Raw genomic sequence first — 26,569 nt, forward strand, 5'->3', positions numbered from 1 at the left:
AGGCACCAGGCTGTGAGTTCCCAGCAGGCCCGGAAGTCCCAGGATCTCCCGCGAGGCTGGGACCACCCTGCCCCGTCTGTGGCCGGAAGCAGCCAGGAGGCCGGCCCCTTTCAGAGCAAGTGTTCCTGTGAGAGAGTGGCCACTGGGAGGTCTTCAGGGGACTTGGGAGCTGCTGGGACAATCAGTTGCTGTTTGGGGAGTGAGGTTGGCAGGTCCTTGCCCCTCGGCACTGAGCCCTGGCCAATCCCCTGCCAAGCCTGGGCCTGGTTTTCCACTGCCTGCTGGTTCCAGGGCACTCCGGGAGGGGGCCCCGGGGGATGCATTGCTCCTGTCCCCAGAGCCTTAGCTGTGGTCTAGGAGGCCTGAGCAGGTTTACAGCGCAGCGAACATGCTCTGCCTGGGCTTTACTGTCTGCCAGGCTAAAGGTGGAGAGCTGGGCTCTCAGGGTTTGCGCAGGCCATGGGGATGCATGAGGCCATGTAACTTGGATGGCACTGGTCAAGTGCCTTGGTCGGGGAAACAGTAGTGAACAAGACAGTGTCTCCGCCCCTGTGCAGCCTATTTTCTTGTGCAGGGAGTTGTAAAAGCTGGAGACAGCCTAAGGGAGAAAAATAAAGTGGCACGGGGGAACACAGGTGATGGTACAGGGGCTATTTTTACTGGAAGGATGAGCAAGTGTCTCTGAAAAAATGACACTTAAGCAGAGACCCAGCGGGTGCCGTGGAGTGAGCGAGACATGTGGATATCTAGAGGAAGAGTGTTCAGGTGGAGGGAATACCATGTGCAAAGCTTCTGAGCAAGGAGAGGACCTGGCATGTCTGAGGCCTGGAGGCCAGAGCAACTGGAGTGGAGGGATGGAGAGAGAGAGGGAGGGTGATGGAGCCAGAGGGATGAGGCTCCTTACAACCATCCTGCAGGCAACCCTGCAATCATCATCTCCATCTCACCGACCGGGGTAATTGAGCTCAGGGAGGTTAGACAACTTGCCTGGGGCCACAAAGCTGGTAAACAGAGGCAGCTGATCAAATACTCACTTGTCCTGATGCCAGAGCCTCTTATCACCGTGTTACAAAAATACTTGATTGTGAAGTACAGGTAGCGCCTTGTAATCAGCAGTCTGGGCCTCACTGGGGGCTGGTTGTTTTCTCTTTCACATTCAGCAGGGCTGTGTGCTGGCCGTCCAGGAGCAGGCCCATCTCTGAGGAGCCTTCTGGAGATCTAGGGTCTGATAGGCCTGGGTTGTTATCCTTGCTCTGCACTCACTAGTCACTGGGTTTCTCTGGGTCTCGACTTTTCTGTAAACTGAGGCTATTCTCTCTATCTCAGAGGCCTAGCAAGAGACAGATGAGCTCAGGATGTGCTGGGTGATTAGAAAACATGTACCCCGCACCCTCCCCACTCCATCCAGGCCCCTTCAGGTGTGGTCCTCACACCTCAGAGCAGCCTTCCCTGGGTGCGTGTTCAGGAGGTAGCATCTCTCCCCAGGGATGCTGGTCTGCAGGCCTGGGGGACTGAAACAGGCTTCCCAGAGGTATGGATGCAAGGGGCTGGAGGACCACGCCTGGGGTAAAACCTTGTACAAATGGGAGACGTCAGTGGCCCTCTCCTGGTCTCCTCTCAGAGCTCTGCCTGCTTTTCCTTTGGGCATCCATCACACTTGTAATTACTTGTTTAGCATCTGTCTGCTTCTCTGAGCTGCACGCTCTCTCTACTGGCCTTGTTCGTGACTGGGTCCCCAGCACTGAGCAGCCTGCCTGGGGCGTAATAAATGTTTGCTGGGAAAACAAACAAACAGACGCCTGGCTGGCTGAGTGAATGCATGGATGCTCTTTGGAGCAGCTGGACTCAGTGTCCCCCCGAGGTCTGGGATTTGACACAGGCTCTTGAGTCACATGCTTCTTGTGTGATCTTGGGCAAGTCACAGTGTCCTCTGGAAAACTAGGTAGGTCAGTGAGGAAGGGTGGCATGCAGAGGATCCCAGAGAGTTCTGGAGGAATGTGTGCTAAGGCAAGGAGGCTTGTTCAGGGGATGGCCAGGCATCTGTGGGACTGGGGCTGGCCCTGCACTGGGTTGTGTCTGAGAAAGTTAAGGCAGAGACAGGGAAAGCCCTGGCCTCATGCTTCTCAGTGGGGGAAGGGCAGGCAGTTCCCACCTGTCTATGAACCAAGTCCAGGGTGTGATGCCGTGGAGCAGGGGGACAGAGCAACCTCTCAGGCTGGTGCTTGGGGCCTCAGGCTGATGCTCTCAGACTTAGGGCTGGAGGCCTGAGGAGCCCAGGGTGCTGGGGAGGAGCTAGAAGGGGCAACATACCCTCAGATAGGGGCTGGGCACTATGGCAGCAGCTGCAAGCACTGCGGCTGCAGATGGAGTCACTTCTTCCCTTCCTCTCAACTGGGGTCACAGGATGTTTGGGCAGCTTAGCTCGGTGGCTGGTTTGTGTGCGTGTGTGTTCGAGGGTGACTCAGAGCAGACCTGCGCCTCTGTGAGACGAAATTCTATCATGGAAATCGTTTGGGTAGCCCTCGGGTGGCACAAGGTCGCACAGCAAGCTGGCACTAGAATATTTCGAGCTCGCAGTAATGAAAGCAAAAGGCAATCTGACGTGTCTTTAGGCTTGAAAGCCGCAGCAGCGTTCAGTCATTGCAGCTGTTATCACCCATCGTTAATGGGGGCTGCTGCTCCCCAGACTGGTGTGGGAGAAAGGGCTCAGAGAGGTTAAGTGACTTGCCCAGCATCATAGGGCGGGTAATGGGGAGGGCAGAGTCCAAGGTGCAGTTTGGCCTCTCCCCCTCCCCCAAGGCCGGGCTGCTCCCCGAATGGATCTGCTCTGAGCGGTTCCTAAGCACTGGTTTCCATAGCAGCAGGGCCATTCCTGCACAAAGGCTCCCCCCATCTTCCCTGGGCTTTGCTGCCGCCTCTGTGGGGGCTGCAGGGGCGGGAGACGCTCTGTTTTGGGGACAGCCAGAGTGCCAGGCAAAGGGGAGCTGACAGGCCATTTGGATGGTCTTGGGGCCCCCAGCCCCTACAGAAAGGTCACTCTTTTTTAATTCTTCCACTTTGGCTCTGGAGCCGGGTTCACTTTCCGGTAGAGGGTGGGGAGAGAGGAGAGAGAAAGGTTCATGTAAACACCAGAATCAGAGGATGGGGAAGACGAGACAAAAGAAATCCTACAAAAGCTATGGCAGAAAACAATGAAGGTGTGTGCCTTCTCTTCCAGACAAATGACTTCATCTTTACAGCCTTGGGAGGTGGGCTCTGCTGACTCCCATTTTACAGATGGAACTGTAGAGACTGAGGGCAGCTGCAGTGCTTCTCACAGGGTAGCCCAGGAGCCACCCTGTCTCATGTGGAAGGTGGCAGAAGAAGGTGCTGTTTAATATGTGGGTTCCCTGGCTTACCCTGGACTTATGGAGTCAGAATCTCTGAAATGGGGCAGGAGCCTGCATTTAGTGAATGCCCCAGGAGAATTTTCTAGAGAGCAAAGTTTGAGGTGTCCCCTGTCAGGATGGCTGCTCTGCCCTCTGCTTAAGTTTATGCAGCATGCCATAAAGAGCCAGGATTTAGGACCCAGAAGGGAGTAAGAAAGAGAGGAGAGTGACAAAGAGAAGCTTTTCAAAGCAAGACAGATATGCCTCATATGAAGAGAAGGCAGGGAGCAAGAGAGGAATAAGGCAAGAGGAGACACGTGGCAGGGAGTCCGCAGACTAAGCGAAGGGGGCGATCCAGTGGGACCAAGATCTAACCATGGACTGTCCATTACTCTAAACACAGCCCTTGCTCAACCCTCACAACAGTCCAATGAGATAGGTCTTCCCATTGTAGATGAGTAAACTGAGGCCTGAGAACAAAGGGCAGAGGCAGGCTTTGCACCCTGGTGCCTGGCTTTGGAAGAGGTCATGGCTCTAACCATTAGACCAGGTCGCTCCCAGCAGAAAGCTACTGTGGCGGGGGAGAAACCAGATGGAGGGTTAGGTTTCTGCTCCTAGGGGCAGCGGAGTTCCCCGTCCCAAGACCACTCTGACGCAGGGAGCTGCAGGCTGGTGGCCTGTGTGCTTTCAGTTCCCCACCAGGTGGACAGAGTAGGGGTCAGCCATGGGCCCAAAATTGGCTCCAGCAATTGCTACCTGTGTGGCCCTGGAGATACTAGTAAGACTGAGCTCAAAGGGCTATGTGAGGCCTCATGTGAAATGGAGTGTGAGGTGTGCATAGAGCAGACCTTCTGCCAACATGTGCTCAATAACTGTCCCCTGCCATCACTAAGTTAGCTGCTAGGAATTATCTAGGAGCCCGCAGTCCATACAGAGAGTCCTCACTGACAGGGTATTTCTTGGAGCTTTTGCCCTAAACTGGTTCAATGGAGGGAGAGAGGATCCCAGTGAGTCTTGCTCTTCTCTGATCCCAGAGAAAACCTACCAAACCCAGAATCCTTGATAGAGCAGAAACAACAACTTGCTCACACCCCACCTGTTGCTGCAGCCCCCCAACTCCAGTGAGCCTCACCGGGTCTCATCCGGATCCCCACCTGTGACTCCTGACAGCTCACACCATCTTCTCTGCCTGGATGCTGCCCTGGCTCTGGCGGATCACCGGGTCCACTGAGCCCCTGCCAGAGATCCTCTGGGTACCTTGGTAAAGTGCACAACTGAGGCACATGAGCCCTGGGGGTGCCCCACTCACTCCACTGGGGGAAGCGAGTCCTCCCATTTTACAGATGAGAAAGTGGAAGCTCAGAGTTTTGCCCCAGGCCAAACACCCACCTCTAGCTGTGCCCTTGTTTCCTCCAAGGAGCATTTATTGAGCTCTTGCTGTATACCAGGCATTGGTGATTATACCAGACATGTGGTCATTATCTGCATTTCTCTCACAGGTTGAAATCACGCTGAGGAGGAAGGAGGGCCCTCCCATGAGGTGTGATGGACAGCTGTCACTCACCAAACAAGCCAGGCCCACCCCCAGGGATGTGTCACATATGGACCCATTACCCCCCTCCACAAGTGGTGAGCATAATTTGACTGGTGAGGAGCAGCCTGCCTTGGTCTAGCACCTGTTCTGAAGTGTGGACAGTCCTGAGTTGAGTGGGAGGCAAGTGGGAAGGTTAGAAATGAACCTTGGTGGGTGGTGGGCAGTGTGAGCTCCATGTCTTTACTCTTATGGCAGCACAGCCAGCTGAAGCTCTGATGTTCAGTAACTCTATGACTTCCCTGTGCTTCATTTCATGTGACTGAACCTTTGGGATTCCTCTAAGATGAGGGTGAATCTGTTATTATTACCTCCATTTTATAGATGAACAGCGCTGGGGCATAGGAATTTTAAGTAGGGAGGATTTGAACTTTGTGTTTCAATGCCCAGACCTGTCCCTGATCTTCTTGTTTCTCTGGGAAGGGAGGGATGAGGGCAGGTTAGGGCTCTGGGCTGTGTTCCCAGAGTAGGTGGGTATGGCCTACACCAGAAGACAAACAAAAGTCAAGATGGAAAAGTAGGGGAGGGGAGTGTGGCCAGAGTCCCAGGCCAAGGGCATGGGGAGCCAGCACGGGCTTGCTGATGGGGCTCAAGAGGGCGGGAGGGCGGCGCGAGCAGAGCATCTGGTCCAGTGGGCAGGGTCCTTCTGCAGAGGGGAGATGGTGGCTGCAATCTCATCTGGTCACGTGGGTTCAGCTCTGTTAGCAGATGAAAGTGAGGTCATGCCCACCTCTGCTCAGGATGCTCCAGTGGCTCCCAGGGCAGGTGGAGAAAAGCCATAGACCCTGTGGTGGCTGCAAGGCCCTGTCCCACTGACCCCTGCCACTCCTCTGACCTTGCCTCCTGCAAACCTCATCCCTGAGACACGGACATGGCCTCATTGCCTTGCCAAATTCCTCTCCGCAAAGCCATCCCTGGACATCCTATTTAAAATGGCACTGCCCCTTCACCTCGCTCTCTGTTCTCCTTGGCTTAGTTATTACTTTTTCACAATGGTTATCACCATCTGATATGCTACGTAATTTTGTGCATTTGTTTAGTGTCTGGTGGCCCCCGTGATGATGTCAGTTTCATCAGGACTGGGCTCTTGTCTGTTTTGTTTACTGCTCTATCCCTGGAGCCTGAAACAACGCCTGGCCCATAGTAAGTGCTCAACAAGCACAATTGTCAAATCAATACGAATGGCAACAATGATCTCACATTATCCTCAACACCCTTCCAAAGTCATTTTCCCTATTTTGCTGATGAGGAAATTGAGGCTCAGAGAAAGAAGGTCACAGAGCAAGTAGAGGAACGCGGTGGGTGTCCAGCTGCTCCCCAGGAAGGGAGGATTTACTGTTACTGCCTGGCTTTTGGGACATAGTAGGTGTAGCCATAAATATTCAAACATGTGATTGCAGACAATGAAGCACTGTGAATAGTTACTAGTTACTAGGGCAGTCACAGGGTTAATAAAATCAGAGCTTTTAATTGGTTTGCGCTGTCATAAGAATAAAGACATGAAATTCACACCGCCCACCAGCACCACCACCAGAGGAAGCCCCGGTGGTTATAAGGTGTCACGCACCTGCCATGTATCAGCTCATTTAATTTTCCCAACAACCTTCTAGTGTGTTTACTATTACTGTCATCTCACTTCTTAGATGAGAAAACTGAGACTCATATAATCTAAATAGTCCAAAATCTCACAGCTAATAAGTAGCCAGAGGTGGGATTGGAACCCAGGAATTCTGGTCCAGAGTTCGTTAATGAGCCATTGATGACTACATTTTGCTGCTTGGACGCCCGCCTTCATCCCCGCCCTGTCATGCAGTTTGAATGTTATTCCAGGAGTCTTCTTCTAGATCCCCAGAGCCTGTCTCTGGTAAGTAGGACTGAGTACAAGGAGTTAACCTTTCCTGAGATGAGATTTCAAGCTGTGAAAGGGAAGCTTTACCCCAGAATCATATCAGGCATCCCACACCCACCTCTACACCAAGGCAAGGGTGAGAAGTCTGCTCCCACAGCAAAAGCCTTTGGATATGATTTTCTGAAGTGTCACCTCACCCTATCAAAGCGCAAACCCTCTGGGACTGGGGCTCCCTCAGAGAAGCAGTGGGTCCCCTCCCCTGCCCTGCTATGTGTACGGAGTCTGGGGCCAGCCAGGGACCAGACAGCACTGACTCTGGAGCGCATGGGGTGGGATGAGTCCCAGCCTTCCCTCTGAAGCCTTTGCCGGAACACATGTGTCTTTATTTAGCTCTTTTTTGCTCTGGGGCTGTTTGCTGAGGACCTACTGAGCGTTGTATAGCATTACCATCGGAACCTCACTTGAGCCTCACATCAATTTTGGGCAGCTGGTCATTTTGCAAAGCCAATCAATCAATATCTGTCAAGCCTGGCACTAAACTAGGTCCTTGGGACCCAGAATAGAGGAAGAGGGCAGAGGAGGACCTGGCTCTTGGGGAGCCTTATGGTTCAGGTGGAGACGACAGATGAGGAAGGAGGCAACTGTGGGTCAAATAAAGAGAAACACAGGGGCTACACAAGCACAGAAATAGGAGCTGAGTATATATTTGTAGTTGAAAAGCTTTGAGTCTCTGGAAGCATCATAGCTCTCAGATATGGTCTCCAAGTGCCACCATGCTGTATTGATCAGGACAGGGCAGCTGTAACAGCAGCTGCCAGATCTTAGTGACTGAACACCATAGTATTTATTCTCACTCATGTCAGTCCAACATGGGTCAAGCCTTCACCGTTACTCAGAGGTCCAGGCCCTTCCCTCTGGTGCCTCTATCCTCCACTGGGGTCTGGGATTCTTCTCTGGGTCATCCCAGCAGAGGAGAGGAAAGGGCAGAGTGTCGAGGGCCTTGCAGGAGGGCAGGCTTGTAAGGAACTTATGACCAACTCACCCGCTCTGTTTGGGGACCGAGGTAGAGATCTAGGAGTGAAAGAGGTGTGGTGTCAGCACCTGGACATTCCTCTAGATGTTTTCAATGTTGCAGAGACAATTTTGCTAAACAATGAGGATGGTTAGGAAGGGAGTGAGGATTTGGGGGGGTGGTCACAAGCTTCTAGGAGAAGGCAATGGCACCCTACTCCAGTCCTCTTGCCTGGAAAATCCCATGGGCAGAGGAGCCTGGTAGGCTACAGTCCATGGGGTCGCTAAGAGTCGGACATGACTGAGCGACTTCACTTTCACTTTTCACTTTCATGCATTGGAGAAGGAAATGGCAACCCACTCCCGTGTTCTTGCCTGGAGAATCCCAGGGACGGGGGAGCCTGGTGGGCTGCCGTCTATGGGGTCACACAGAGTCGGACACGACTGAAGTGACTTAGCAGCAGCAGCAGAAGCAGCACAAGCTTCTACTCAATAGATGTCCACCCCATGATGCTAATCAAGAGTCTTTTAAAAGCCCAATTTGAACTCACACACACACACACACACAAAAGAATGTTTTGGCTCTGGTTGAGCAAGGTGTTTTCCGGAATGGCTGGACAGAGAGGCAAGACACTCATCTCTTCGGCTTGGCCTTACCCTACAAGCAGGCTCTCAGAGTGTAGTAAGGAGGATGGCAAGGGGGGGGGGGGGCCAGGCCCATGTGCCCCAATGTCAGTAGCCCGCAGAAGAGAGGGTTCCTTTCCTCACACATTGTATATTCACATGTATGTCTGTATATCAAGCCCAGAAAATCACTTAGGTCCTGCCTGGGACCTGTGACCACCCTTGTTTGGTTGATCTTGATGGAAGCCCACATGGTACGGGGGAGGTCTCATTTTCTCAAAAAGGGACCCAGACAGATAATACCAACCAGTCCACTAAATAGGACCTTACTAGAACTTTCCAAGAGCACTGAGCCTATCACAGTGTCCTAGATGCAAAAAGTGGACAGGAAATTTGAGAAAAATCAGTAACTAATTAATATCCTTATTAGAAGGCAATTTCTAGGAGCCACGTGATTTTGTGGTGTCAACGACTTTTATTTTTCCCTCGCTTAAGTTCAGAATCAACAGAAGGAGGCACATTAGGCGAGACATGAGCAAATGTGAACTCGGCCTGCAAGCAGATGGAGGTGTCAGCGCCCACCCTCAGCACCGGACACCTTGCCTCACCTGTCACAGGTAGACAGACAAGCACGGACCGCTGTCCTCAGACCCTGAGGGCAGGAGGATGGGGAGTTCAACTCCCACTCTCCACTCACTGATACAGGCTTGTGGCTCTCGTGGTGGCCCCCAGCCCATTCCTGACAGTGCACCAAAGTGGAGGAAAGGCCAGGCCCTGGGACCCTGGGAAGTACCACCAAGTGCCCCCTAATGGGGGGGGTGGGGGAGCTCCTACTTCCCTTAGAAGCAGATGAAATTTGTGAGGGACAGGGAGTCAGAGAAAGAAGCATATTTGTTTTCATTTCTTTTCAGAAAATGACTATTCAGATAATACAACCCACTGTGAAATTTTAAAAGACAAAAAACAGAAAAGAATTGTAAAAATGCAAGCCACTTTCAATTCCACCATCTAGTGTTAACTGTCGTTACTAGTGTATATCCCTCGGGCCTTTGTGAGTGTGTGTGTTTAAACAAAATTAGACTCATGCTTTATGCATAATTTCCTATCCTGCTTTCTTTAACATTCTATATAAAGCATTTCAGCACGTCCATGAGGCCGTAGGCAGCATGAGAGCGGGGTAGGAACTGTGTCTCTTGGATAAACGCCGTGCCCCCAGGGCCTCGCATGTGTACCATGCTCAAAAAATACTGTTGAAAAAAACAATAATAACAGGTAATATTTATTAGGGGACTTCTAGGCATCACAGCACATCACCTAATTGCATCCTCATGACAAGCCTATGCAGTAGGTGCTTCTGGGAACCACATCTTATTACAGACAAGAAAAACGAGGCCAGGAGAGGTGACGTCCCTCCCCTGAGGTCACACATCCCTGCTATGTCTTTGCAGAAACACATCCTTGAACACGCAAAATGCAAAACTCTCGCTCGATACGTTTTCTTGCCACATTCCTCATTTAATCAGGGACTGAGGGGACATCTCTGCTTGGCTGAGACAGGACTCTCTGTTTGGAAATGTTTGGCCCACGCTTTAAGGGTCCTGAGGGTTGGACCAGGCCTGCTTCCAGGCACTGGTCAGTTTCCACATGACCAGCCTTATCAGCCCCATCCACCATGGCCCTGGGTCCATCCTTCCTTGGGCATATTGCCTTGTCTCCGTAGCTGGCTGTATGTGCCAGTGTGCCTTCCCACCCTTCCAGACACTGGGCTTGTTCACCGTGTGCACTCACTGGGGCAGAAGCTGGGGAGGCCCCACCCTTGGCCCCTGGGCCTTTCTTCCCTGTTTTACGGCACACTGGCCTTTGTCCAGCGGCCAGCTCTGGAGTCTGCGGGCACTTTCTCTGGCCCCAGAGCCAGCCCTCCTCTCCAACCTGCATGGCAGGTCAGAAGCGCCAGGGAATTAATGTCTCCTGGGAGCAGCCCTCAACCAATTAATATAGTAATGGGCATTTAAATACTCCAGCTCCTTCGCCCTCAGGGGGCACAACTCTGAGGCGCCCTGGGCACTGGCTCCCTGAACTCCCGGGCAGGGCTCAGCCCCAGCTGGCCAGGTGGAAACTGGCTTAGTAATAACCACTCATTGACTTCCTTCCCTCCCCTGTCTCACTTCCCCAGCCCCCATCAGTGCTTCCTGGGATCTCCTCCCACCTCCCACGTCAACTCGAATCCCTGGCTCAGGGTCTGTTTCTCCTGGAACCCAAACTAAGACATCTACCCTCCTCTTCTTCCCTGTAGCACCACCCATTCTGTCCACATGCATTCCCCAAGGTCTGTCTCTATCCTCTCCAATCCATTTTCCACGTGTGCATGCGTGCTAAATTGCTTGTCCTGCCCGATTCTTTGTGACCCCATGAACTATAGCCTGCCAGGCTCCTCTGTCCATGGGATTCTCCAGGCAAGAATACTGGAGTGGGTTGCCGTGCCCTTCTCTAGGGGATCTTCCTGACCCAGGAATTGAACCTGAGTCTCCTGCATTGGCAGGCAGGTTCTTTACCGCTAGCACCACCTGCGAAGTCCATACTTGTTCCCAAAGACACCTTTTAAAGATATGTTTTGTCCATCCCACTACTTCGCTGATTTCCCCTTGCTTCTAAGCAAACTCCTCAGCACAACATTCCGGTCCCTCTGTGTTTCTGCTCCATCAGTCCCTCCAGCATCCCTCTCAGGCACCACGCTCACCTTGTACTTGGACTCAGTGCATCTGTCTCTCATATCTTTGCCTTTGCACTGGTGGTTCCATCTGCCTGGCATACCCTTTCCTATTTTTGTCACTCAGAAAGCTTCTGCTCATCCATCAAGATGTATCTCAGCTGTCACCTCCTCTCTGAAGCCTTCCTAGACCATCCCAGCTTTCGATAACTCTCCCTTCTTTTGTGCTCCTTTGTACATTATTCACCTCTTTTAACCAAGACTTGTCTTAGCTTTTTATAATGATTTGCTTAAATGTCTGTCTCCCCTTGGAAGTGGGCTCAGTCCCTCCTCAGCTGTCTCTCCTCTGTGTCCAGCATTGTCCCTGAAACAAATTAGGGTTCCTGTGGATACAAGAGTTTGCTAACCAAACTCTTGCTCCTATTTACTCAAAACTTATTAACCAAATGGATGAAAATAGCATTCTGGTCCTTGTGATCCTGATTTATTGTCCAGCATCCTGCCCCTTGAACTGAGGCGTGGAATGGGTGTGGGTGGCTAGAGATACCTGTATGTGAATAAATTAATGACTTAATGATTGAGAGAGTTCAAAGTTGAGAGCATTCATCAACTCTGGGCACAGACCTGCGTGAAGTTGGTAGAGAGGAGGGAAGGAGGGAACACAGAGATGCCGAGCGAGAGCCAAGAAAGTTGTTTTGCTTTGGAATATATTATTTTTGCAGGTTGCTATAGTTACCGCTGTGAAATTAAAAATTAAAACCTTGTGAAAGAGAGAGGGTTGACTGAGATGAGGCAGTTCCTTGACAGGCAGAGTTATTTATCTTTTCCCCATGTAACATCTGGTTGTGTGCTTGCAAATTTATTTTTAATTCAGAGCTCCAAAAAAGATTTCGCGGTGGTGCAAGGTGCCCGGATGAACGGCTTGGAGGGGAAGGTGAAGTGAATGGTTTCCCAGGGCAACTGGTGACCCTCAGCCTGTCCCCTGGCCCCTGTTCCTGCTTCTGACACAACATCTAGGAACCGAGGGGTGGCTCGAAGGCGTTCCAGACCCCCTGCCAATCAAAAGGCAGCTGTAACCATGGTTCCCAGATGCAGAGCCAGGATGAGGGCTCATCTCTCTTGGTTCCCCGTGGTTCTCTGAGCAGGAGGACAAGCACCACTGGGGGTGAGGCAGGCTGAGTTTCTCTCTATCCTGTCTGTCTCTGAAACTCTGTGACCCCCTGTGTCTTCTGAGATCTTACCAGAACCCTTAATTTAACAGCCAGAAAGAAAACGAGCGGTTTTGTGGAGGCAACACTGGCTGGAGTTAGGACATATGAAACCTGGGTCCAACCAGCCATTGCTGGCTGGGTGACTTTGGGAAACTCCTTCCCCCTCTGGTTCCCGTTTTCCCAGTTCATCAGGGAGGGTTTGGAGTCTGGGATCCCCTCAGGTCCCCTTTCCAAGACTCACTAATTAGGGAGTCTAAGAGGTTGCCCTGACTTCCCTGGTGGCTCAGATGGTAAAGCGTCTGTAAGGGGTTGCCAGGCATCGTGGTGCCTAGATTTGTGCTTCTGCCTGACTATGCACTGCGGCAGCATCGAGACCCAGGGCAGCTGCCAATAGGCTCCCTTTCCTTGCCAGCCTTCTGTTTGCCTTAGACCTTGACACATCCTGTTCCCTCTGCCTGGAGCTCTCTTTCCCTGGGAGTGCGCAAGGCTGCCTTCTCCACCCCACCCAGGTCTACCCTCAGATATTACCTTCTCATCCAGACCTTCTCTCACCAGCCAAGCCGAAAGAACCCGTCCACTCCCTTCTCTTCTGAGCCTCGGGATACAGTGTGCTTTCTGTCTGTGTGCCGTCTGTCTCCCCTTAGAGGATGTAAACTCCAGGAGAGCAGCGACTCCATCTGTCTTGATCATGGCAGGGTCTGGCACACTGTAGGACTTAATAAATGTTTGTCAAATGAGTGAATGAATGAATGAGTGAGTGAGTGAAGAAAACATTTATTATTCCCTGCTGAATGTCAGGTTAGGTTAGGACAAGTCAGACTAGGTTAGGACTTACGGAGAATGAATGGAGCAAAAAATTCACAGGCTAGGAGAAATGAATGTCAGAGGAAACTTCGAAAGATGAAATAAATTCCTTCAAAATGGGTGGTGTGTGTGTTGTGGGGTGTGTATGGGTGTACGTGTGCTTGTGGCATAAGGGGGATTCTTTTCTGTTGTGGTAAAAATGACAATACAGGATAAATTAGAGAAAATAATTGTATACATTGAATCTATATTTTCTATAATAGTAAAAGTAGTCATAATGACCGTGCATTGAGTCCTTATTTTGTATAAGACACAAAGCTTTAGACATATGAACTGTGACCTTTACAAAAGGCCCGCTCTGAGGTCAGGGACTGTCATCCTCACTGCTGTATCCCCAGCGCCTGGCGCATATTGTGTCTGCTAAGGTGTTTCAGTCGTGTCTGGTTCTTTGCAACCCTATGGCCTGTAGCCCACCAGGCTCCTCTGTCCATGGGGATTCTCCAGGCATGAGTCCTGGAGTGGGTTGCCATGGCTTCCTCCAGGGGATCTTCCCAACCTGGGGATTGAACCCACGTCTCCCATGTCTCCTGCATCAGCAGGCAGACTCTTTGCCGCTAGTGCCACATGGGAAGTCCCTGGGACATATTAGGGGTCCAACACTCGCTTATGACATGAGTGACTTTCCATTTTATATTCAAGGTGCCTGATCAGACAGGATGAGTGACTCGTCCAAGGACACACAGCTAGCAGGTAACAGAGCCAACATTTCAGTTCAGTTCAGTTCAGTTCAGTCGCTCAGTCGTGTCCAACTCTTTGCAACCCCATGAATTGCAGCATGCCAGGCTGCCCTGTCCATCACCAACTCCCGGAGTTCACTCAGACTCATGTCCATCGAGTCAGTGATGCCATCTAGCCATCTCTTCCTCTGTCGTCCCCTTCTCCTCCTGCCCCCAGTCCCTCCCAGCATCAGAGTCTTTTCCAATGAGTCAACTCTTCGCATGAGGTGGCCAAAGTACTGGAGTTTCAGCTTTAGCATCATTCCTTCCAAAGAAATCCCAGGGCTGTCTCCATCAGAATGGACTGGTTGGATCTCCTTGCAGTCCAAGGGACTCTCAAGAGCAATATTGCATAGGAACCTGGAATGTCAGGTCCATGAATCAAAACAAATTGGAAGTGGTCAAACAAGAGATGGCAAGAGTGAACGTCGACATTCTAGGAATCAGCAAACTAACATGGACTGGAATGGATGAATTTAACTCAGATGACCATTATATCTACTACTGCCAGCATTCTTCCCTCAGAAGAAATGGAGTAGCCATCATGGTCAACGAAAGAGTCCGAAATGCAGTACTTGGATGCAATCTCAAAAAACAACAAAATGATCTCTGTTCGTTTCCAAGGCAAACCATTCAATATCAGAGTAATCCAAGTCTATGCCCCAACCAGTAATGCTGAAGAAGCTGAAGTTGAACGGTTCTATGAAGACCTACAAGATCTTTTAGAACTAACACCCAAAAAAAGATATCCTTTTCATTACAGGGGACTGGAATGCAAAAGTAGGAAGTCAAGAAACACCTGGAATAACAGGCAAATTTGGCCTTGGAATGCAGAATGAAGCAGGACAAAGACTAATAGAGTTTTGCCAAGAAAATGCACTGGTCATAGTAAACACCCTCTTCCAACAACATAAGAGAAGACTCTACACATGGACATCACCAGATGGTCAACACCGAAATCAGATTGATTCTATTCTTTGCAGCCAAAGATGGAGACGCTCTATACAGTCAACAAAAACAAGACCAGGAGCTGACTGTGGCTCAGATCATGAATTCCTTATTACCAAATTCAGACTCAAATTGAAGAAAGTGGGGAAAACCGCTAGACCATTCAGGTATGACCTAAATCAAATCTCTTATGATTATACAGTGGAAGTAAGAAATAGATTTAAGGGTCTAGATCTGATAGATAGAGTGCCTGATGAACTGAGGTTCGTGACATTGTACAGGAGACAGGGATCAGGACCATCCCCATGGAAAAGAAATGCAAAAAAGCAAAATGGCTATCTGGAGAGGCCTTACAAATAGCTGTGAAAAGAAGAGAAGCGAAAAGCAAAGGAGAAAAGGAAAGACATAAGCATCTGAATGCAGAGTTCCAAAGAATAGCAAGAAGAGATAAGAAAGCCTTCTTCAGCGATCAATGCAAAGAAATAGAGGAAAAGAACAGAATGGGAAAGACTAGAGATCTCTTCAAGAAAATTAGAGATACCAAGGGAACATTTCATGCAAAGATGGGCTCGATAAAGGACAGAAATGGTATGGACCTAACAGAAGCAGAAGATATTAAGAGGTGGCAAGAATACACAGAAGAACTATACAAAAACGATCTTCATGACCCGGATAATCACGATGGTGTGATCACTCACCTAGAGCCAGACATCCTGGAATGTGAAGTCAAGTGGGCCTTAGAAAGCATCACTACGAACAAAGCTAGTGGAGGTGATGGAATTCCAGTGGAGCTATTTCAAATCCTGGAAGATGATGCTGTGAAAGTGCTGCACTCAATATGTCAGCAAATTTGGAGCCAACATTTAAGCCAACATTATTTGGCTCTGTCCACGCTGAAAAAGGAGATCTTCTCCCTGCCTGATGCTTTTTTGAGTCATTGTATCCACCCATTCCCCTGAAGAAATGACATTCCCACCCTCTCCCCTCACCAACCCTCTCAACTTGCCTGACAGTCTGCTTGGTCAAAGTCTGAAAGACCTTGCCCTGGAAGGAATGGAAATCAGATCATTAAAACTGCAGCCCACCCCGGCCCTGGTGTCTTTGAAGCATCCTGGTTTTTTGTCATCCTGCACCGTGCCTGACGGGGCTGCTGTGGGAGGACCAGGGAACATTCTGTGGGCAGACAGATTCCAAACTTCCTGACAGGCCTGGACTCATTACCCAGCTGCCCCACGGGCGAGCTCTGAAAAGCACGGCTGAAGGCCGAGCCTGCGCATTCAGCAGGCATGAATGGGATGAATAATTAAAGCACCATCAGGCACCAACAGCTTGGCCAGGGGGTTGCTATGTAGCTGGCAACACTGCATCCCAGCCTGACTTCGTTTCAGGTCAGCACAGGGCCCTGTTTGTTCTGGTGGACAGAGGGCACAGCTTGGGGAGGGCAGTTGCAGCCAGACAGAGCTGGGCTCAAATCCTGCTGCCTCTCAGACACGCTGGGTGCTCTTCTGGAAGTCTCTTCTTGGTTCCCATTTGGTGCCTTTGTTTCGTCTGTAAAATGGTCCCTATTTTACAGGGTTGTTGAGGGGATGAAGTTAGATAATGTAAACTGTAAAGTGCCTTGTTGAGGTGAGGGTGGCATTCAGGAGAACCTGTCGTTCACTTGCTTACTGTCTGCCTCTGACGTCAGATCTGATGGTGGGGACTTGCCTGGTATGTTCACCCGGGAGCATCAGGGACTCAGCCTGCCTTCCACACATATTTGTTTAACAGTAGAATGCATGTGAGTGCAGGTGGTCATTGTGGGCCCAGTCAAATGTGCTGCTTGGAAATTCAATTTGCTGGATATTTGGGACCCTGTAATTTTCAGGCAGGACCCCCAGTCTGTTCCTCGTAATTGCCAACTAGGCTTACATCGGTGGCCTGGTGGCTGGTGACAATGTGGCCTGAGAGGCGGTTGCTCAGTTTTCTGAGCCCAGTTTTGAGCAGAGGCCTGTACTGGTGCATTTGGTGAGACAGAGAGGACGAGTATCTCCTGGAGGCAGTGTGAACCCAAGGCGAGAGTGTGGTCTGGGGTCATCCATCTCATTTCCATCATTAGGAAAGGTAGAAACATACTCAGCCACATATAACAGAAACCCTACTATTCAGGTGTAACCCAATGGGTGCTTGTTGCCCTGTATGGCAAGAAGTCCATGGAAGGTTGCTGGGACCAGTGTGGCTCTCACTGCTGTCAGCCAGGGTCTGCCATCTTTAATGTGTAGCCCTTTGTCCTCATTTCCGGTATCTCGTGGTTCCAAGATGACTGCCACGACTCAGACATTGCCTCTTTGTTCCATGTAGGATGAAGGCGAAGTGATAAGTTCAAAGGAAAGGACTTTCTAATTGTGGAGGAATGCTGTCTCTGGGCTTTTCCTAAAGCAATTGGCCAGATCATTGTCACATGCTGCTGCTGGCCAAAAAGGAAGCAGGGAAAACTAGTTTTCTGGGTTTCTATTTTTCTTTCTTTTTTGTTTTTTGTAGCCAGTGTGAGAGGAGCTGTTGTCTGCGTGGAAAGGAGCTGGCCATGCCCATATATGGTCTCAACAGCTCTAGAATGGTTCCCCAAACCCTGAAGTTCCCTCTATGCATGTGCACCAATGCTTGAACTTCTAGAAAGATCCTCTCCCATGAACACAGTATTGATCAAGATGTGGGCTGTGTAATTACAGCTCCACTGAGTACCAACTGTGTGGTTTCAGGCAGATTCTGTTATCTTGATGTGCTTCGTGGGGATCATGGTCCTTCCCCATGGGTTTGTTTTATCAGGACTTAGAATTGCGCCTGCCCTATATAGTAGGCATTCAAAAACTGTTACTCTTAAATTGTTGTTGTTATTATTATGCCTATGGTTCCTAGGATAAGGCTTGGATGCCAGTGAAAGCAACGAGGACCCAATGTCTGTGGGGTGGTCCTAGCTCTGCCCTCACTTGCTGTGTAACTTTGGGTAAGCCGCTGCCCCTCTCTGGGCTGGAGTCCCCTCTGTATAAAGAGGGTCTTGAACCTGAGGGTTACTGCAGGCTTCCCCTGATGGGACTCAGACACCACATGTCAGGCAGCCTGTGATGGTCCCTTCCTTGAGACTGGGTCTTGTGAAGAGAGCTGCAGGGTCCCGGGAGCGGGAATCTTGGTGGATGTGGGGGCTCTGCTAGGTTTGCTGACTCCAGATCCCTCCCTGCCAGCTCAGTGTCTGGCACCAGTGGAGGCCCCCCTGCCTCTGGGAGGCCTGAACTGCCCCACCCTCGGGTCCTCACCCTCCCTCTCTCAGGCTCCTGCCACCCTTCCTTCCTTCTCCAAAACTTACTTCCTCTTGCTGACATCCCAGCCAGCACTGACCGTCAGCCAGCCAGCTTCCTACAGTGGGAGGCCCCGCACTGGGGACAGCATGTTGAAGAGGCTACCCGGGTTCCCTCTGTGACCTGGTGTTTGCTTTTTCTGACAAGGGGCTGGGAAGCCCCTCTGCCCTCCCGCGGTAATATGTACTTGTATGTAATACATACTTGTGACCTCAGCAAGTTCCCATTCCTCTCTGGGACTCTGTTACCCCATCTGTGAAGTGTGGCAGTTGAATGCAATGGTTTTGAGAGGCAGGGAACTTTTCTGAGCCTCTGGGGTGGAGGACCTGCTGTGGCACAGGTTGTGGTTGTCGCCTGTCCTCTTGGCCCTGCGACCCTTGATGTGGTGCTGAGACTATTGTGGGAAGTGGGGGGCGTAGTTTCAATAGGGCTCCTGTGCCACCAGCCCCCATCTCCTCAAGCAGGCAGCCTTCTTTGATCTATTTCTTGTGTTGGCATCCACTGAAGTTTTGACTGGAAGAGCGCTCCAAAGTTAAAATTAAAAGTTTGAAAGTAAGATCTGACGCTTTATAGGTTTACCATGTGCTAGGCTCTCTGCTAGATGTTTCAGACACGTTAATTTGTGTAATCTTACAGCAATGCAGTGAAGCCGGGCCTATTTACTAGTTCCGTTTTAAAGCTAAGGATATTGAGCAAAGAGAAGTTCAGTAACTTACCCAAGGTCACACAGCGAAGAAAGTAGGATCTGAAGCCAGGCAGCTTGCTCTTCACTACTGTTTTCTCCCAGAATGCTACTGATTTGGCTTTCCTCTCTGCGTCCCATCTGATGTGGGAATCCCTGCTGCAACTTCTCCCAAATTCATTGCCTGTTCTCAGCTTGTACACTCGCAGGGATGGGGAGCTCGTTCCTTCTCTGGGGATCTGTAGTCAACTGTACCAGTTTGAAATCTCATCCCCAAACTCAAGGGCTCCTTAATAAGTCCTAGGGGCTCAAAATGGTTTCCTGGAAAACAGAGCAGCTTGCTCAGCCCCAGGGACCTGGTGCTGTCTGGACCATAGATGGAAGGATTTAGAGGGGCCAACAAGCCTGCGGCTGTGGGGTGATGGGAGAGGAAGCAGGGTGTACATTAGGATTGTGACTCAGAGCTTGTGAGCTCTGGAATATTTTCCCATTCTTAGCCTTAATCTCATCTTCTCTGAAATGGCACTTATAATACCACTTTATTCACAGGGCTGGCATGAGGATTAAATAAGATAATCCACGTTATGTGCCTGACACACAGGTAGCATCAAAACAATGTTAGTACTTGGTATCATCATCAGTATCATCATCACCACATATGAAGTCTGTCTTCTCACTCCAGAGTTTAGTAATGATTTGGTTAGTGGCTTAATTGTACAATTAATGAGGTCAGAAACTTCATTCTTGGATCTAAGCCCGAGAATTCTCTTTGGCATAGAGAAGAAATTGAGTACCAGAGAAGAGTGGTCTTGCTTAAAGCTTGAGCCTAGTCAGTGGCCGGAGAGAATAGTGAGCACACAGTGAGAGGTAATTGGTCAGTCTCACCTGACGCTCTTGGTAACATGGGGTCAAAGGTCAGCAGCAGACCCCATGAGAGGCTATAGCTGGTTCGTGGGCATATTGTTTCTGGGAGGATCAGGGAATTATCTCCAGGAACATAGTATAGATGTCATGGCCAAATATTCAAATCCAAACACCTAGATGTGTGTCTGACTAAGGGTTTCTATACTGTATCTGGTGTAAGACACAGTTTGTGCGGGTGTAGCCTGGATTGGGCAGAGACAGACTTTCTGAAATATTTTTAGGGGGTGAGGAACAAAAGAGCAGGACGCCTAAGTGGTCTGGTGGAGAAAGCAAGGGCTCAGGAAACACAGGTGGTCTTGGATCCCAGGCTCATCCATGAACTTGGTGGTGAGCCATTTTATCAGAGAGAAGATGGAGATGGGGTTATTGAAAGGATTAAGTCTGACACTGGCAGCTGAGTAGCTAGAAAAGTTGCCTACCCCAAATTTGTCCAATTTGATTAAAAATTGGAGACTTGGCACATCTAAATCCAGTTTGCCTCTGTCTCTCAGAAAGATCTCGGCGCCTTTCAAGAGGCCAAGCTGGGCATCTCTGCCCCCTAAAATTGGGTGGAGGAGCATATGCTCTCTAGTTTAGCCATCCGCCCCAGGCCTGCAGGTGGGTCAGAGGTCAGATGATCAATCCTCCTGCCCCAGCAAGCCTGCCCCAAACCCTGGAAGCAGCTCCCTGCTCCTGGAAGAGAGATCCTGGGATAGGAAATTTCCCCACCCCTGGAGGTGTTTGCTTAGGGCTGCTACAGGATGAATGTTTCCTTTCATAACGTGGCTAATCATTTTCCCCTCCAGGCAGGAGTGGAGTTTCTCCCAAGCTCCTCACAGATGTAGTGCCCTGTGGGCTCTTAATCAATGTTACATGGCAATTAATAATAGATCCTCCTGCTCCAACTCGAGCACTCCCGGCTTCCTGCTCCTTCTGACAAGCTGGCATCTTCTCAGCCAGATGAGGCTGAAATCAAAGGCCTGAAATTAGACCTGAAAACTTTTCCTCCAGTTGTGTGTGGGAAGGAATCAGGAGAGCTTGAAGCCCTGCCAGATCCAGGGCTGGGTGAGGTTTTCGTTTTAGCCTCACAATGACTCCACTGGATGATCAGCCCTGCTTTAGGGATAGGGCAATTTGTTGCAGGCCCTTACTCATTTATCCCTGTGGTTCTCACACTCCAGTGTACACTGGTGTGATTCAGGAGTCTGCAGTGGAACCCTGCAGCAAATTTGGAAAACTCAGCAGTGGCCACAGGACTGGAAAAGGTCACTTTTCATTCCAATCCCAAAGAAAGGCAATGCCAAAGAATGTTTAAACTACCATACAATTGCACTCATCTCACACGCTAGCAAAGTAATGCTCAAAATTCTCCAAGCCAGGCTTCAACAGTATGTGAATGGAGAACTTCCAGATGTTCAACCTGGATTTAGAAATAGCAGAGGAACCAGAGATCAAATTGCCAACATCTGTTGGATCATAGAAAAAGCAAAAGAATTCCAGAAAAACATCTATTTCTGCTTTATTGACTATGCCAAAGCCTTTGGCTGTTGGATCACAACAAACTGTGGAAAATTCTGAAAGAGATGGGAATACCAGACCACCTTCCCTGCCTCCTGAGAAATCTGTATGCAGGTCAAGAAGCAACACTTAGAACTGGACATGGAACAACAGACTGGTTCCAAATTGGGAAAGGAGTATGTCAAGGCTGTATATTGTCACCCTGCTTGTGTAACTTCTTTACAGAGTACATCGTGCAAAATGCCAGGCTAGATGAAGCACAAGCTGGAATCAAGATTGCCGAGACAGATATCACTAACCTCAGATATGCAGATGACACCACCCTTATGGCAGAAAGTGAAGAGGAACTAAAGGAGCCTCTTGATGAAAGTGAAAGAGGAGAGCGAAAAAGCTGGCTTAAAACTCAACATTCAAAAAACTAAGATCACGGCATTTGGTCCCATCACTTCATGGCAAATAGATGGGAAAACAATGGAAACAGTGACAGACTTCATTTTCTTGGGCTCCAAAATCTCTGCACATGGTGACTGCAGCCATGAAATTAAAAGATGCTTTCTCCTTGGAAGAAAAGCTATGACCAACCTAGATATCATATTCAAAAGCAGAGACATTACTTTACTGACAAAGGTCTGTCTAGTCAAAGCTATGGTTTTTCCAGTAGTCATGTATGGATGTGAGAGTTAGACCATAAAGAAAGCTGAGTGCTGAAGAATTAATGTTTTTGAACTGTGGTGTTGGAGAAAACTCTTCAGAGTCCCTTGGACTGCAAGGAGATGAAAGCTGTCAATCCTAAAGGAAATCAGTCCTGAATATTCATTAGAAGAACTGATGCTGAAGCTCCAATACTTTGGCCACCTGATGAGAACTGACTCACTGAAAAAGACCCTGATGCTGGGAAAGATTAAAGGCAGGAGAGGGGACGACAGAGAATGAGATGGTTGGATAGCATCACCGACTCAAAGGACATGAGTTTGAGCAAGCTCTGGGAGTTGGTGATGGACAGGGAAACCTGGTGTGCTGCAGTCCATGGGGTGGCAAAGAGTCGGACATGACTGAACAAGTGAACTGAGTGGGACCCGAGAACTAATGTTTCCAACAGGTTCCCACTCTAGTACTCTTGCCTAGAGAATTCCATGGACAGAGGAGCTTGGTGGGCTACATTCCATAGAGTCACTCAGAGTTGGACATGACTGAAGTTATTAAGCAGCAGCAATAGCATCCAGGGCAAATTACTCCATGCCAGGCAATGAATAGCAGTGATGAATAACACAACAGTAGCACCTGCCCTCTCACTGGTGGCATCCACCTGGAGCATCATGCGGTGCATAGAGAAGCATGTTCTAGAATAAGACAGGCTTGATTCAAGACCTGGCTCTGCTGGTTACTCTCTCTGATTCTGGGCAATTTTCCTGACCTTTTGGAGCCTCAGTCTCTGTAGCTGTCTAATGGGAATAATTCTATTTCCTGCCTTGGATCATTGATGTGGGGATTCAATGAGGTAAGGAATGTAGAAATACGTGCTTAGAAATGGTAGTTACAATAATAATGTATCATTAACAACAAGGTTATTATTATTGTTTGGGTCATTGTCTGAAGTTGTGTAGCTTGCTCCTAGGGCAACTGAGATTCATTCATTCATTCATTATCTGTTCATTAATTCTTTTGACACATATGCCTTGAACATCACGTTTGTACCAAGTGTTGGAAACACAGAGGTGAACCCAAAAGCTAAACTTACTCTCATGAAGCACACTTTCTTGCCATAACAAATATAGCAGTCAGACAGGTGTAAATGCTATGAGGAGAATCCAAGCAGGGCAGAGTGTAGGTTTTGTGGGTGGGAGAGACAGGCAGATGATGCTTTTTTAGATAGAGTAATCAGTGGAAGCCCCTCTAATGAGGTGATCTAGGAGTGGAAAGCTGACTGAGGAGGTGTACCAAGGGAGGGTGTTCCAGGCAGAGGGCGCAGAGAGCACAAAGGTCAGGTGAGGAGCAAGGTCAGGGCATGCATGGCGCCTGCAAGTCTAATGGCATTGCATCCAGGGGTTCTGGACCTTTGTACTCCTTGGGCCCCCAGCAGCCTGCATCTCTCTTCTCCCCTCCTCTCTTCCCCATCAAGGACTGACCCCCTCGGAGCTGTCTTTTTCCCCCAGGGCTGCCTAGCCTTGTCACAGGCACCACAGCTTTGGAGTTGGCTGATCCCTCTGTGACCTCCACTTGATACACCTGCAAAGTAGAGATGCTCCTCTTACCTAAACCACAGGTGTGGTGCAGGTCAGAAGGGTTCCAGGCTGTGACAATGCTAAGCAAGCTGGGCATTTAGTAGGAGCTCAGTGAATGATTGTTATCACCATTCCCTCCTCTCTGTCTTCTCTTCCCGCTCAGCTCAGTGAGACCCAAGATTCCAGGTGGAAACTCAGACCCAGAATTCTGTTAGCCAGGGAGTGTGCCTCATTTGCATAGCTTTGCATAAGGCCTGGAATGGTGTGTACCTCTTCTTGCCTTTAGTTCCTGTGAGCTCACGTCACCATTTAAAAATAGGGTGTTGATCTTCCCCTTTTCCCACCACTCCCTTTGCCTATTGAAAACATTTCAGGCTATTAATCTGATCTGCCAGGTTTGGAAGCTGTTTTTATTTTGGCCCAGTGCAGTAGGGTGTCACCGGTTCTAGGAAGTGCTTGATTATCTGCGTTTCTGGAGGGGGGATGACAACAGTGATCTCACACAGTAGAAGGTCCTGGAAGCTCTGAAAAGAAAAGTCAATTTTATTCTTTCTGCTTACAAAAGTAGAACATATAGGCAAAATGGGAAAATATAGAACAGCAGGAAAAATTCCCCTAAAACATACCCATAATACTCCAACCAGGCACAATCACAGTTAACACATCAGTATATTTTTTCCTGGTTTATTTTTGCCAATGCAATTTTTATATAATTGAGATCATACCATATACATATAAAATGTTGAAGCTGGCTTTCTCATTAACCAATATTTTATTTCCCTATTCTCTTGCAAACTTTGTAAACTTCATTTTCATGTCCATGTAATATTCCATTCTTAATCATTCCTGGTTTAGGACATTTATATTTAGCTAGGTTTTTTTTTTTTTTCCTGCTATTGTATATGTGGCTGTGATGGCAAGTTCTTAGCTTTTTCTGCTTTTATTCTGGGTTATTTTCTCAAGGGAGATTCTAGAAGTGAGATCACTGGGATGGAAAGGGAAGATAAGTTTGAGGCTATGGATAGATTTTTGCTGAACGCCAACTGGATATCTGGGTTCAAGAATGTGCTTTTGTATTGGCGTAACTGAAACCCTCTGAAGGAAGCCCTAAAGCAACCTTGGAATACCCTGTAATGGCAGTATATAAAACAGTGGCCCCCTTCTACAGCCTACTGTTTGAGTGGCTCCTGACACTCAACTTTCTGCTAGAGTGGAAGGCTGCTTTCTCACAAATATCCCTCGAGAAAAATGTGTTTAAGAAAGTATCTGGGATTCAGTGAAACTTGAGCTATGTCTCCAAGGCTGTGTCTTTATGCTCTCACAAGTCCTAGTTTGCAAAAAGTGACTTGGCTTTGTGTCAGTTAGGAATGCCTTTGGCTTAAACAAATATGAATTTCTATTTTTTTACTTAAGATAGCAGCCCAGGGTATGTGCAACTGTGCAATGATGCTGTGTAGGCCTCAGGCACAATCTTTCTGTTCTGCTATCTCTGGTATAGTGGCATTTGTTTTTGCAATTCTTGCTTCATGGTCCCATGCCACACCTCCAAGTATCAAATCCTCATTCTCAGTTTGAAGAAAAACGAATGGTAATGGGGCAAAGGGACGTGCCAGCCAGGTCTGTTCCTCACATCAAAAAGGCAAAAGCTTTCCTAGCAGCCCCATCTAGCAGATTTTTGCTTGCATCTCATGAGCCAGAACTAAGTCATACAGCCATTCTAGAATCAATTGCTGGTGAAGAAGAATAAGGTTATGTGTCCTTTGGAACAATCAGAATTCACTCTCAGGGCTCAGGTACGGATCTACCCTCCTTGAGATCAGTGGATCACGAGCTCCATAGGAAAAAGCAAATTTTTCTTTACAGGGAAAAATAGAGTATGGGTGGATGGGATGATTATTAACAGGGAGGGGACATTGCCATGGGCTTTGTTGAAGACATTATGATTTCATCCCTAGGGAGGCCTCTCATTGGCTGATTCCCATTCCTCTTGCCTGGTGATTGGCTCGGGGATGAACACTTGGCCAAATTAGGATAAAGACATCCAGTCCATAATGAGGAGAAGGGAAGGCTCCTCCTCTGTGTTGTGGGGTACTCAGATGTGATACCCAGAACTGCTGCAGCCATTTTGTTGCTATGAGACAAGCCAAACTGAAGATGAAGCTGGCAAACGCACAGGGGAGGGAAAAGCGATCCAAAGGGATCTTCCTTTGGAAGGGAATTCCCAAGAAATGGTGCTGAAATCTTGATTTAATTATACCTGAGGCCCTTTACTTCTAGACTTTCCAGTCACCAAAGCCAACATACTCCCCTTGTAGAAACAAACTCAGTTGAGGTTTCTGATGCAACTCAAAGAATTGTAACCAAGAGAGATGCAAACAGGAACTTAAAAAAAAAAAATGTTGTGTGGTTAAATAAGTTTGAAGAACAAGATTAAGCAAGTTTGACATCTTTTTTTATTTTTTTTGCTTGAGTTAGATTATTTTACATATATGCTAATATGTAATATGACGCTGCACAAAAGGGAAGATCTCACATAGCATTTCCAAGACATATTGTCCCCGGAATGCTTTTACCATCAGACATGGGTCATCCCTGCGACCTGTTGAGACTAACCCCTACGGTATAGACCTTGGCTTTCAACAAGAGATGGAAATTAACAGTTATTGTAGACAGAGTTAGGAAGAAAATTGAGAAAGGGTAAAGGTTTCGGTTCCCCAAAATTTCCCCACATGGTTTGTGAGTTTCCTCTGAGGGAGCCCAACATCAAACAGATTAGACACAAATGTTAACTGGAATTTGGAAGAAAGAAAATTCCAGGGAGCTCAGTGTAATGCGAAGAATGTCAGCTCCACAGGAGAGGTGGAGGTGGAAGTGATTGGAGTTCTAGTTCTTTCTGGGTGGCTATGGGTGGATGCTTTCTCTCTGGACTTTAGTTGTCTCAACTGGAATGTATGGAGAGGGTCAGTTTGCCTGTGATGTTCCTCTTAGACATCCCAGGGCATGGTTAGGGCTGGTGTAGAATG

The 26,569-nt window shown here is 48.9% G+C and overlaps 1 long non-coding RNA gene across 1 annotated transcript in view; it reads left to right on the top strand.

Moving 5' to 3' along the window:
- The window catches only part of LOC121816178 (uncharacterized), a 45,526-nt gene that overhangs the window by 8,827 nt on the left and 10,130 nt on the right, over positions 1 to 26,569 (top strand). The window contains exons 5-6 of the long non-coding RNA XR_006055637.2: positions 4,868 to 4,997; positions 8,939 to 9,060. This is a non-coding gene — a long non-coding RNA (uncharacterized LOC121816178). The remainder of the gene's footprint in view (positions 1 to 4,867; positions 4,998 to 8,938; positions 9,061 to 26,569) is intronic.

The sequence above is a fragment of the Ovis aries genome, chromosome 13 (assembly GCF_016772045.2).
Source record: "Ovis aries strain OAR_USU_Benz2616 breed Rambouillet chromosome 13, ARS-UI_Ramb_v3.0, whole genome shotgun sequence".
Taxonomy (NCBI): Eukaryota; Metazoa; Chordata; class Mammalia; order Artiodactyla; family Bovidae; genus Ovis; species Ovis aries.